The 13,694-nt window shown below is 54.2% G+C and overlaps 1 pseudogene; it reads right to left on the reverse strand.

Annotated features, from left to right (window-relative positions):
* Positions 1 to 579: 579 nt before the first annotated feature.
* Positions 580 to 680, reverse strand: LOC139186052 (U6 spliceosomal RNA; annotated as a pseudogene).
* Between the last annotated feature and the right edge of the window lie 13,014 nt (positions 681 to 13,694).

A 13,694-nucleotide genomic window follows, 5' to 3' on the forward strand; every position in this document is an offset into this window, starting at 1 on the left:
TTTTTTCACACTTTTTCATAGACATCATCACATGAATTATCTCCTTTTTAATTTTAATGAAATGAATCACATTGATGAGTATTCAATTTTTTAATTAATTGTTTGCTGTTTTGCAATGTTGTGTTAGTTTTTGCTGTACAGCAAAGTGAATCAGCTATCGGTTCGGTTCAGTCACTCAGTTGTGTCCCACTCTTCCTGACCCCATGGACTATAGCATGCCAGGCTTCCCCATCCATCACCAACTCCTGGAGCTTGCTCAAATTCATGTCCATCAAGTCGGTGATGCCGACCATCTCATCCTCTGTCATCCCCTTCACCTCCTGCCTTCAACCTTTCCCAGCATCAGGGTCTCCTCGAATGAGTCAGTTGAAAGAAATGCGAAAGTGTTAGTTGCTTAGTCATGTCCGACTTATTGCGACTCATAGACTGTAGCCCGCCAGGCTCCTCTGTCCATGGGATTTCCCAGGCAAGAGTACTGGAGTGGGTTGCATTTCTTACTCCAGAGGATCTTCCCAACCCAGGGATGGAACCTGGGTCTCCTGCATTGCAGGCAGATTCTTTACCACCGGGGAAGTCTATAAATATATAGAATGTTTCATGACTTTGTCATCCTTGTGCAAGGACTGCTAATCTTCTCTATATCATTTCAATTGTAGTGTATGTGCTGCCTAAGCGAGCCCGGATTTTCAAATGTTAAACTAGCCTTGCATTTCTAGAATAAACTTCACTTGGTGGTAATGTATTACCTATCCTTGCATATCATTGGATCGATTTGCTAATATTTTTGTTTAGGATTATTGTGTGCATATTCATGAGAACAATCTATAATCTATACCATAACTTAACCCATTGAAGACCAGAAACGTGCCCACCCATGCTCCTAGCTTAACTCATTCCCATTTGGGTTATACGCCCACTGTTCACATTCCTGATGAGGAAAGTTCTCACTCCGGACTTGGTCTTGGAATTCAGACTGCCACTATCTACTCTAGCAAAATCGTACCCAAAAGTTTATCACTCAGTTTATTACTGAGTTCCATGCTCGGTTAGAAGCCAGGCAAGAGGGAAATGACAATCCACTCAAAATCCCATGGACAGAGAAGCCTGGCAGGCTACAGTCCATGGGGTCACAAAGGAGTTGGACATGACTGAGCGACCAAACACACGAGACTCTAGCAAGCAGATCATCTCAGCATGGCCAGTAGACATTGTGCAGTTAATATTCACAACTAATAGCACTGGAGCACCACCTATATACTCAAGGCACTGACCTTGACCCTGGTGGTCAAGTTCTCCTGTTTCTCCCCCTACAGACCTTCTCGCCCTATAGAGCTCCTCCCCCTATAGAGCTTGCCCTGCTGGAGAGGGGCTCCTTTACCACTGGCCGTGGTTACTTAGCAACTCAACTTTGAAACAAAAAGTTCTTCCCACACGTTCTTTTTGAATCTTCTTCATCGGTTTTATTAAAGAGTTATCTAAGATAACAAGGTAAGCAGTTCAAATACCATTGTCATTAACAACTGCATATTTGTCTGAGTCAAGGTCATGCCCATACTGTGCAACTGATGCAGAAATAACGTGGATGCTGTGGCTTCCGTGAAACTCATCCCCAAACTCCTAGTTTAGATTCTATCACTAGCCACGGACTGTTGTTTTTGCTGTTTAATCACTCAGTCATCTCTGACTCTTTGCAACCCCGTGGACTGCAGCACGCCAGGCTTCCCTGTCCTTCACTATCTCCCAAAGTTTGCTCATAACTCATGTCCGTTGAGTCAGTGATGCCATCCAACCACCTCATCCTCTGCCGTCCCCTTCATCTCCTGCCCTCAGTCTTTCCCAGCTTCAGGGTCTTTTCCAGTAGGTCGGCCTTTGTGTCACGTCTGGCGAGTAAATATGTAAATATGAATTTAGCTCTTACTATTAAATGCCACTGAGTGTCTTTTCTTTGGTTTTCTGCAGTGTGACTGTGTCGTGCCGAGATGTGGTGTTTTTGTGCATTTGTTTCTGTTGTTTTGTTTCTTTTTGTTTGCGTTTTTTTTTTAATGTTCTCTGAGCTTCCTAGATCTGTGGTTGACTGCCTGTCAATTTTTTAAATTAAAGTAGAGTTGATTTACATTGTTGTGATGGTTTCAGGTATATAGCAAAGTGATTCACACACACACGTATGTATATATGTTCTTTTTCAGATTCTTTTCCTTACAAGCTGCTGTGCTGTTTGTGTGTGATCAGTTGTGTTCCACTCTTTGCGACCCCACGGACTGTAGCCCGCCAGGCTCCTCTGTCCATGGGATTCTCCAGGCAAGAATCCTGGAGTGGGTTGCCATTTCCTCCTCCAGATGAGCTTTCTGATTCAGGGATGGAACCTGGGTCTCCTGCTTCTCCTTCATTGGCAGGTGGATTCTCCATCACTGCACCACTTGGGAAGCCCTATAGGTTATTATAAGATGTATTAAGCATAGTTCCCTGTGCTATATGATACGACCTTGTTATTTATCTAATTTATACAGAGTAGTGTGTAGATATCGATCCCAAGTTCCTGAGTTAGGAGGGATAAGCTAGGTGCCTGTCATTAACTTTTGAAAATTCTCAGCCATCATTATTTCAGATATTCTGCTCTCTCGCTCTTTCTGCTCCTCATGGGATCCCAGCTTCACAGATGTTACAGCTTTGGAGACAGCCTCACAGTTCTTGGCTGCCTTTCCTGTTTTTTTCTCTTTGCACTTCAGTTCGGAAAGTTTCTCTTGACGTCTGTTCAGATTCACTGAGTCTTTCCTCAGCCGTGTCCAGTCCACAGATGAACCCACCAGAGGCACCCTTTACTTCTTCCGTTGTTTTCCATCTCTAGTATTTCCTTTTGATTCTTCCTTAGAGGTTCCATCTCTCTGCCTAAATTACCCATCTGTTCCTGCATGGTGCCCACTTTTTCTATTAGAACCCTTTATGTATTAATCAGTTATTTTAAATTCCTTGTTAGAGGGACTTCCCTGGTGGTTCAGTGGTTAAGAATTCACCTTCCAATGCAGGGGACGTGGGTTCAATCCCTGGTCGAGGAGCTAAGATCTCACATGCCACGGGGCAGGAACGCTCACATGCTACAGCGAAGAGCCCACAGGACACAGCCAAGACCCAGACAAAATGAAGAGCTAGTGCAGCCAAAAGCCTATCAATCAATCAATAAATTTCCTGTTTGATAGTTTCAGGCTGGTATCCTATCTGAGTCTCGTGCTGATCATTGCTCTGTCTCTTCAAATTGTGATTTTTTTTCCCTTACCTTTTGGCATGCTTTGCAATATTTTGCTGAAAGCTGCACAGGTTGTATGAAAGGATAGGAATTGATGGGTTTTTAGAATGAGGGTACACGTTCATCTGCCTAGGAGTAAGGCTATATGCAAAGCTCTCCATAGACGTACGTGCCAGAAGCTTCAAATTCTCGAGTGTCAGATTCCTCCCCGACCTCAGGGTTCCCTACACGCTCCTCCTCAGATAGAACCTGAGACCTGCAGCTCTTTCAGTGGCAATGCACCAGTTAGCATCAGTTCAATTCAGTTCAGTCACTCAGTCGTGGCCGACTCTTTGTAACCCCATGGACTGCAGCACGCCAGGCCTCCCTGTCCATCACCAACTCCCGGAGTTTACTCAAACTCATGTCCATTGAGTCGGTGATGCCATCCAACCGTCTCATCCTCTGTTGTCCCCTTCTCCTCCTGCCTTCAATCTTTCCCAGCATCATGGTCTCTTCCAATGAGTCAGTTCTTCACATCAGGTGGCCAAAGTATTGGAGTTTCAGCTTCAGCATCAGTCCTTCCAATGAATATTCAGGACTGATTTCCTTTAGGATGGACTGGTTGGATCTCCTTGCAGTCCAAGGGACTCTCAAGAGTCTTCTCCAACACCACAGTTCAAAAGCATCAATTCTTTGGCACTCAGCTTTCTTTATAGTCCAACTCTCACATCCATACATGACTACTGGAAAAACCATAGCTTTGACTAAATGAACCTTTGTTGGCAAAGTAATGTCTCTGCTTTTGAATATGCTGTCTAGGTTGGTCATAACTTTCCTTCCAAGGAGCAAGTGCCTTTTAATTTCATGGCTGCAGTCACCATCTGCAATTAGCATACTAGGGCCCTGCTGGGGCCCTAGAGAGGGGTGGGGGATGGGGAGTACCCTAGCATCTCCCAATTAAATATCAGACTTTTCTTTATTGTTATACTTTGGTTGCACTGGGTCTTCATTGTGGCCTGCAAGCTCTTCACTGAAGTACACAGGCTTCTCAAGTTGCAGCTTGAGCTTTTCTTGTGGTGCCTGGGATCTAGAGCACACGGGCTCAGCAGTTGCTACTAACCCTGGCATTGGAAGACAGACTTTGAACCCCTGGACCACCAGGGAAGTCCCCTAAATGTCAGTCTTTTAGTGCACCTGTGTCTCAGGGTTATTTCTTCCAGTGGTAGAGCTGTACCTTCTGCCTCCCCAACTTCTCTGGCTGCAGCAATTCCAAGCAAGTTCCTATCCTGTTTGTTTCCCCCTGAGGTGATTTGGGAAGTCTGGAGGTGGCTGCAGGGAGAATTCCCATTCCCCACATGGGATTGGGCTTCCCTGGTGGTTCGGATGGTAAAGAATCTGCCTGCAATGCAGAAGACCTGGGTTTGATCTCTGGGTCTGGAAGATCCCCGAGAGAAAGAAATGGCAACCCACTCCAGTATTCTTGCCTGGAAAATCCCGTGGACAGAGGAGCCTGGTAGGCTACAGTCCATGGAGTCACAAAGAGTCAGACACGACTGAGTAACTAACACACACACATGCACACACATGGGATAAGCCTCTTCACCAGGATTTTTCTCCTGTCCTCCCACCAAGGACTCTAGAGGGTCTTTACAGATCTTCTCCTGGAGAACCTGGTGGGATTCCTGGAGATAAAACCCATGAAAGTATGAGCCTTCCCCACCCCTCCCCCCCTGCCAAGACAGGAAACCCTGGGAGTTTCTCAGCTGGTCCACACGCAGCCTTCCAGCAATTCATCAAAATTACCACTCAGTGTTCCTACCAGCCTGTGGCCCCAGGGATTGTTAAAACTGAACAGACCTCAGCTGTGATCCTCCAGAGTTCCGTCTCTCCAGATGGCAGGGTGACAGCTCACCTTGCAACCTCAGTTCTCTGATGGGCCCAAGAAAAACTGCTGATTTTCCATTTGGGAAGGTGATGCAAACTCAGGGAGATAGTGAAGGACAGGGAGGCCGGGTGTGTTGCAGTTCATGGGATCACAGGGAGCTGGACACGACTTGGCGAATGAAGAACAAAAAAATGGTGAAGGTGATGATTTCCAGGTTTTCCACATGGCAGAGCTGCAACTGAAAGCCCTGTAACTGTGTTCTAATCAAATTCCTTCCCAAGATCTCACCCAAAGAAAGTATTTCACTGCTCACCCAGCATTCAAAGCCCCCCATCTGGGGGTGTGAGTGTGTAGCTTCTGGGACTTCCCTGGGGGTCCAGTGGCTAAGATTCCATGTTCCCAATGCAGGGGGCCTGGGTTCGATCCCTGATGGGAGAACTAGATCCCACATGCCAGAACTAAGAGTCCACGTGCTGCAACTAAAGATCCCTCATGCCCCAATGAAGACTGAATATCCCATGTGCCTCAAGTAAGACCAGGCACAGCCAAATACACACATACATAAATATTAAAAAAAGAAGAGAAAGTACAGCTTCGCACTTCATGGTGAGAAGAAATGGGCACGGTGGGCTGGTGGCTCCAAGCACTCCCTTCACGGGAGCTGTAGGGAGGAACAGGACATTTCGACCAGCGGGAGAACAAGGAGACGAAGCTTTTCTTCTTGAACCTGCATGGAGAAGGAGTCTCCATCTCTGGCTAACATCTCATGCTTGGTGTGGGCACGTGGATATGCCTGGCTTGCTCCGGAAGCATCAACATGCTGAGGGTGGAAACCAGCTGGGTCCTCTTTAGCCTCTCAGTGCCTGGACAGGGCTGGTGTGTGCAAGTGCTCCTTAGATGCTGGCTGAACTAAATGACCTTGAACCAAAGTCTCTGGAACCAGAAGCCACCAGGGCCAGGCTGACCCTGCAGGACGGGACAACCCTCACTCGATCTTCAGGTCCAGCCTGGCACCCAGCGGGCATGCATTAAACATTTGCATAATTAAAATAAGTACATGAGGGACTGTCCTGGCTGTCCAGTGGTTAAGACTCTGCTTTCCAGTGCAGGGGGCAGGGGTTCAATCCCTGGTCGGGGAACTAAAATCCCACACGCCTCTGGGCCAAAAAACCAAAACAGAAAACAGAAGCAATACTGTAACAAATTCAGTGAAGACTTTAAAAATGGTCCACAACCAAAAAAAAATCTTAAAAATAAATAAATAAAATAAATACATGATGATCTGAGAGACTGGGGTGTCCAGAAACCTCCAGAAAAAAAATCCAATTTGTGACTTACTGGATATCTGAAAGTGAAAGTCACTCAGTCATGTCCAACTCTTTGAAACCCCATGGACTATACAGTCCCCAGAATTCTCCAAGCCAGAATACTAGAGTGAGTTGCTATGCCCTCTTCCAGGGGATCTTCCTAACCCAGGGATTGAACCCAGGTCACCTACATTTTGGGCAGATTCTTTACCAGCAGAGCCAGCAGGGAAGCCCTGGATACTTGGAGCGGCACCTTTCCTTTCATTATAACTGTACCTTATTTGGAAAAGGAAATGGCACCCCACTCCAGTATTCTTGCCTACAGAATTCCATGGACAGGGGAGCCTGGTGGACTATGGTCCATGGGATCGCAAAGAGTCGCACACGACTGAGTGCACAGCACACACCTTATTTAACTGGTCTGCAAGTGAGTTTGTTTTTCCTGATTGCCAAAGTCTGCCATAAGACAAAGAGGAGGAGGGGTGGGAGGAGAGACATGAGTCTAACGTTAAGAAAAATCTCCATCCCAATTTGAAATGGATAACCAACAAGGACCTACTGTATAGCACAGGGAACTCTGCTCCATATTATATGGCAGCCTGGACAGGAGGGGAGTTTAGGAGGAATGGACACGTGCACGTGTATGGGTGATTCCATTCGCTGTTCACCTGAAACTATCACAGCATTGTTTTGTGTGTGTGTGTGGGGGGGTGGGTGTTTGTTTTCTTTTTTTCTTTATTCTTTTATTTTATGGGATTTTTTTGTTTTCTCTTTTTTAATTTTTTTTTATCACAACATTGTCAACTGGCTATACCCCATACAAAATAAAAAGACTTAAAAAAAATCTCCATTCAGTCCAGTTGAACACCCATTTTCTGATACATCTAGAGGCCTGAGCATGGGGGCACATGGAGGGTTTTCTTCTCTGGCTTATACTCGGGCTTATACACAGATATGAAGACACCACCCTGAGGGCTTTCTTCGCTGGCTGCAGAGAGCAAGGAAGGCATAGAAGGGAAGGGTCCAGGCTTGGAGAGCATCCATTACTCTTGCACAGCCTCCATTTCCTCTGCTGTAGGATGGGGTGACTGTGGAAACCTATCTTGCAAAGTTGCTACATAAGCTCTTCACAGTCTCCTCTGCACTGCCTGACCCAAGGCCGCAGAGGTGCAAAAGAAGCTCTCAGAGAGCAGCAGCCCTCAGCACTTTATACTCCATGCTGTGGACGGTTTTGGAGCTAGGACAGCAACGATGATGATCAAATGCTACGGGAGCAGCATCTCTCCGTGGATGAGATATAGGACTGGAGGCAGGAAGGTCCAGGGAGTCTGAGGCCCCAGCTAGGATGAGTAGGAGTGGGCCTGGCTTGCAGTCGTGGGTCTCTCTGGCTCAGCCTCTCAGGTCTGATGACATACATCCCACAGCCTCGTGTCTACCCAGATGGGAGCATCCGAGGCTGAGCCTTGGCATCTCCTCCCTAACATCCTAACTGGGGCCCAGGGTTCTGAGGATCTGGGCTGCCCTAGCCTGTTGGCTATGCTGGCTCGATAGCACCTGGAGATCCCTAGATGTCACTTCGCTGGGACAAAGAGGCTTCCTCATGCCGCCCAGAGAAGGTGAGCGAGTTCAGAGGCCTCGTGGTCCTTTGAATTAGTCCACACCAAGAAAGCTGAGCACTGAAGAACTGATGCTTTTGAACTGTGGTGTTGGAGAAGACTCTTGAGAGTCCCTTGGACTGCAAGGAGATCCAACCAGTCTATCCTAAAGGAAATCAGTCCTGAATATTCATTGGAAGGACTGATGCTGAAGCTGAAACTCCAATACTTTGGCCACCTGATGTGAAGAACTGACTCATTGGAAAAGACCCTGATGCTGGGAAAGATTGAAGGCGGGAGGAGAAGGGGACAACAGAGGCTGAGATGGTTGGATGGCATCACCGACTCAATGGACATGAGTTTGAGTAAACTCCGGGAGTTGGTGATGGACAGGGAGGCCTGGCATGCTGCAGCCATGGAGGTCGCAAAAAGTCAGACATGACTGAGCGACTGAACTGAACCGAACACCATCTTGCCTCCATCCACCCCCTTCATTCTTTCCCTGGCTGAGCATCCACTGTGTGTTAAGCCCCAGAGCTGGCCCCAGAGACCAAGGAAGATCCAGACAAGGTCTCTGCCTTCCAGGAGCTCCCAGTCTGATCATCAGGCTGTGAATCTGGCAGAAGGGAAGGTGAGCAGGTGCAGGGGCCCAGAGATGGTGGAGGAAGGGCCTCTGGAGAAAGAAGGGGGTATGAGTGAGTCAGGGACCCTTCCTTGGGGCTGGTCCTAGGCACACAGGAGGGGCTGAAAACTGGTGAGGGGCCAGGCCAGAGGGCCTGGAGAAAGACAGGCAAAGAAGGGTACCACCCATCTCCCACCTACCCCTGCCCCAGCCTCCTCTCTTCATCCTTCCTGCCTGCTTTCTCCAGACCCTCTCCCTGTACCCCAGTCTCTGTGTCCCAGGCACCCCCATTCCTGCCTCTCCACCGTTTCTCTGACTCTCAGAAGTCTCCCCAAGCCCCAGGCTCTTTTGGAATCCCTGCCTCCACTTCCTTCATTTCTCTGCATCCTTGGATCTCCAAAGTCTCAGACTAAATTTTATCTGGATCCTTCTCGGCCTCTCTTTGCCTCCGTCTCCCTCCATCTCGACCGGACTCTATCTCCCAAAGCCTGTGCCTTGCCGCGCCCCTCCTGGAGTTGCAGCTTGCCCACGTGCCTCACCCCTCAGCCCCGCCGCATCGATCTGCCAGGACTTCCCCGCTTCCAACCGGCGGGCCTGGAGGCCCCGGGCGTGGGCGATGAGGGGGGGAAAGTTCCAGGAGGCGCAGAGGAGGGGGCACTCGGGCCTCCACGCCCAGAGAGACTCGCGTGCCAGTCACCTGCCTGCCGGCCTGGGCGCAGATGACGGCGGTCGACCTGGGAACCCCCGGGGCGCGCCTTTGTCTCCCCGCGGCCACGGAGGCTAATTAGATTGGAGATGGGGGGAGCGGTCCTTTTTCACGGCGGTGCTGAGGCCGCCACTCCGCCCGACAGCCCCGCGCTAGCCAGCCTGAGTCACGTCTATTGAAACCGTTTCGGCGGACCGCGCCCCCCACCCCATCTCCGCAGTGGTAGCTTGTTTGCGCGCGCGAGCGGGGACGCACCCCGGACCCCCAAATCGGCCTGCGGGAACCGAGGAGACACGGGCCCCAGGCGAGGAAGGAATTTCCTTAGGCCCCGCGGGCTTGGGGACCAGAGAGACTGAGATTTAGCAGGAGAGAGAAATTTGGGGAGGAAGCCCAAACGGTGTGAGGAAGCTGGAGGGGTGGCCGGAGCGCAGGAGAAAAAGGAGAGAGCGCCAGGGACGGAGCGGGAGAGAAGGCGAGACGTGGATGGGGGCGCGCGACGGCTGCGGAGAGCTGGCGGAGCAGGGACGTGGCAGGAGGAGACGGGAACCGGCGTGCGGACTAAGAGGGGCGGGGGCGGGGGCGGGAGCGCTGGGCAGGGGAGGGGGCGAGGAGCAGCCAGAGGCAGCCGGACCCGCCGACCGCCGGACGCGCGGACCGCGCAGGGGCCCCACTCCCGCCTCGGGGCTGCAGCTCAGGGGGCCAGGGGACCGGGGTAAGCGGCCGGGGCGCCGCGGGTCCGCATTCTTCGTCTTTTCTTCCTCCGGCTCATTCCTGCCGATCGATACCTGCGCGGGCCCTGCCCCCGCCGCTAATATCTTTTTAATGAGTTCGCGGGGCTTAGAGCGAGTGCGAGCTGCCCTCCAGGGTGGATTTTCCCCTGGCAGATGTTTCGGGAGGAGGAGGCGCGCGGGGCCCCTGGGAGGTGGGGACAAATCTCTCCCTCCGAGGGGCGAGGCAGAAGACTCTCTTCTAAAGTTCAAAAGAAAGACGGGCTTTCACTCGGCCCCCAAAAATGTATTTCCCGGCGGACAATGGGCTCCTTTCTGCGCCTCCTAGGGCCGGCGGGGCGGGAGGGGCGGGAACCCGTGCGCCGCGGCCCCGCCTGACAGACGAGCGCCCCCTCCAGCCCGGACCGGGGCCGCCGAGTGAGGCCGCGGAAGCCGGGAGACAGGCTTCCCCTCCGGTCACCCCGGGAAGAGAACAGACCAGACCTGAGCGCACCGGCGAGAACGAAAGTGCCTTGCGGGCGGAGGAACGGGGCCTGGGGAGCCCTAGGCGGCCCCCCTCCAACCCTGTGCCCTGGGCCTCGCAGATGCGGCCACCGCACCCGAAGGGGCTCCTGCGGGTGCCTCGAGGGGAGGTAGGACAGGTCTCTGGGGTCGGGCTGTGGCCCGGGTTCTCTCCGCGATCCGCCCAGCGCGGGTCAACAAGTAGAAATCACCAGCCAGCCTCCAGCGGCCGCAGTGCGCCAAGTTCCGCTTCACCTGCCCGGATGTCCATCTGCCCCGCCCGCCCGCCCAGTGCCCCTCAGTCCGTGGGGTCGGCCTGCTCGCCGCCGCCTCCCTCTCTTCACTCCCGTGGGCGCGCGGAGAAGGGGGGACCCCGGGCTATGAGGATGACCTCCGAAGAGCCGCGGCCGATTGATTCGTTCCGCCCGGAGCCCGGGCCGCGTGAATAGGGGCCCGGGCTGCAGCGGCGGCGGCGGTGGCGACGACGGGGATAAAGATGTTGTCCCCGCCAAGGGGAGGGGGCGCGGGGCGGGAAGCGGGGCCATTCACTCCTGGCCCGGCCCCTGGGGAAGCCGCGCTGAAGAAAGGGGGCCGGGGCCTATTCAAGCCCTACGAGCCTCCCACAATGGACCGATATACTGGGGGCCTCTCTATTAACGCCCATGAATATTAAAGAGATCTCGGAGCGGCGGCCCGCGGGCGCGAGGGCGGAGGTGGCGGGGGGAGGGGGGACGCGCCTGCGAGTTCAGGCCAGGCCCGAGCTAGGGGAGGGGGCTTGGAGCGGACACACTCCGCGCCCGGGACCCCCGAAAAAGGACTCGGTTCATCCGCGGAGAAACCTCAGGAAATGCAGGGCTTTCCCTCTCAATCTCAGCGAGGGTAGATGCAAGTGCGGGGGCCTTGCTCCCCAATTCCAAGGGGCCCTAAGACTGGGGCGCGGTTGAATGGGTCGGCGCCTAGACACGAGGCACAAAATGTGAGCGCGCGGTGGAGATGCTCCCAGGCCGCTCCGCCTCCGCCCCGCCCACAGCACCGCTTTCTGCGTTCTTGGGTGCAGACGAAGGGAATAGGGCTCTCTAGCTGCAGTCCGAACCCTCCATCACTTCATCTTCTGACCCCGAGCCAAGAAGGTCCAGGACCTAAATGCTGCACCCCAGGACAGAGGGACCGCACAGAATTGTCTCGGTGGGGTGTGGCCCCTGGAATCGGCAAAATTCGCAGGGTATTCATTGGAAAGTGACCTGACCCAGAGAGACACAAGGCGCGAAGAAGCCTCAGTTCACAAAGTCCAACGCAAACCATTGCACACACAGGGACATCGAGGCTCAGAGAGGAGAAGGGCCTTCCCAAGGACGCACAGCAGGCGTCGATCCGCCGCTGTCTCCCGGAGGCGCTCGCTGAGCTTGGCTGCGGCTCCTGGGGGCTCTCCCCGACGGCGTAGTCGCCTCCATCCTGGGCGCATCTTGCTCTCCACCGAGTCTTCCTAGAAACAGAGGCCCAGGAGCGGGGGAGGCTCCCACGCCCTGAGTCCCTCCGCTCCCCTCGGAGTCGAACTCTCGGCTCAAGCCAGAGCCAGTGTGGCTCTCTGGCGACGTCTGGAAGAAAGTCGAGGTTCCCGGGACCCTGACCCGCGCGCGGGCTGCAGCTCGCTCCTCCGCCGCGCTGCCCTCTGCTGGCGCCACGCCCGACGGTCGCCCCTGCTGCCCGTTGCGGCTTCCCCTGAGGCATCAGACTCGAGGTGACCTCAGGCCTTGGGTCTGAAGAATAGGGGTTCCCGCCTTCCTGACTCTATGCCCCGATGTGCACCCTGGGATGACAGGAGACCACTGGGCCAAACAGGGTGTGTCTTAGTGTGTCAGTGGTGGCCAGGTGCGGGGCTGGCTTAGCAAAGACAGGACTTGGCTGTGAAAGGAGCTCTTTGCCAAGGGGCACAAAACAGTACTCCTTGTAGGAAACCAGGCCCCCTTGACCCTCTGCCCAAGTCCCCTCTCTGAGGACAAGGCCTGTAGGGGGGGTGGGTCCCATTCCTCCAGCTCACCAGTGAGCCCAAGGCACTGGCCTGAAGGTCCAGAAAACTGGTTATTGGAATCTGACATTGGTGGGGAGGGTGCGGAGTTCAGCAGATTGGGGTGCCCTCGGTGCTCCCCATTCCTCGTCTGTGGCTGGTAGGGGTTGGGGGGCGGGGCGGGACTTGAGACTAACCCTGGGCGGTAGCAAAGCCCGCAGGTTAGCGGTGGCCTTCCCGCTTTGGTTCCCGGCTCCCGGTTTCCCGAGAGAGACTGCGCTGGCCCTACGGGAAGCCTTGGAATCTTCGTGAAGAAAGTCTGCTGGCCGGGTCAGGTTGAGGTGGGGTGGGGAAGCAAGTAGGGAGGGAGGGAGTGAAGTGGGAGGCCAGAAGAGAAAGAGGTAGGAGGCAGGAAGGGGTGCAGGACACTGGTGGGCTTCCCTAGGTCGCAGCTGAACTGAAGGAATCAAGGGGCTCGAGCCTCAAGCCAAGGGCGCAGCGCGGCCCGGCCCCGGGGAGCTCCCGGCAGATATGCGGAGGGCGTTCGCTCCAGGGCACCGCCGTTCCCATTGGCGATGCTCCAGGGACCTCTTTTGATCTCTCTACATCCGTCAGGAAAAAGCCTTTGCCACGCGACCCGCGAATTTCGGTCTGTTGGTGTGCCCTTCCCAACCCTGATCTAGCCCCCCTAGGACCGGGAGATGTCTCCCGCGAAGCCGTCTCGGGACAGCCCCAGCCCCGACGGCGGCCGCAGCTCCGCCCCGCAGCCCTCTCCGCCCAGAGAGGAGTTTCGCCACCGGCTACCGGCAGCCAGCCGGGCGGTTGCAGAGGCCCGTTTGAAGCGAAGCGCCGGTCTCCGCAGCGCCGTCTGCGCAGGAGTTCAGCACCGGCCTGCGCCGGGCCGGCTGGCTCCGGGGCAACTACCGCTGGGGCGTGGACAGCGCGGCACCCGGCGGGCCAGGCGGGGCCAGGGAGCGCAGGGGAGGTGAGTGGCGGCCTGGCCCGGCCGGGTTGCCGAGCGCAGATCCGGCCTGGGATCGTGGGTGAGCGCGGGGCCCGAGGGCAGGCGTCTCCTCTTGCCTAGTCTTGGTCCCTGGAGTCCGAGCGAGCCTCGCTGCGCCC

This window comes from Bos indicus, chromosome 11 (genome assembly GCF_029378745.1).
Source record: "Bos indicus isolate NIAB-ARS_2022 breed Sahiwal x Tharparkar chromosome 11, NIAB-ARS_B.indTharparkar_mat_pri_1.0, whole genome shotgun sequence".
Lineage (NCBI taxonomy): Eukaryota > Metazoa > Chordata > Mammalia > Artiodactyla > Bovidae > Bos > Bos indicus.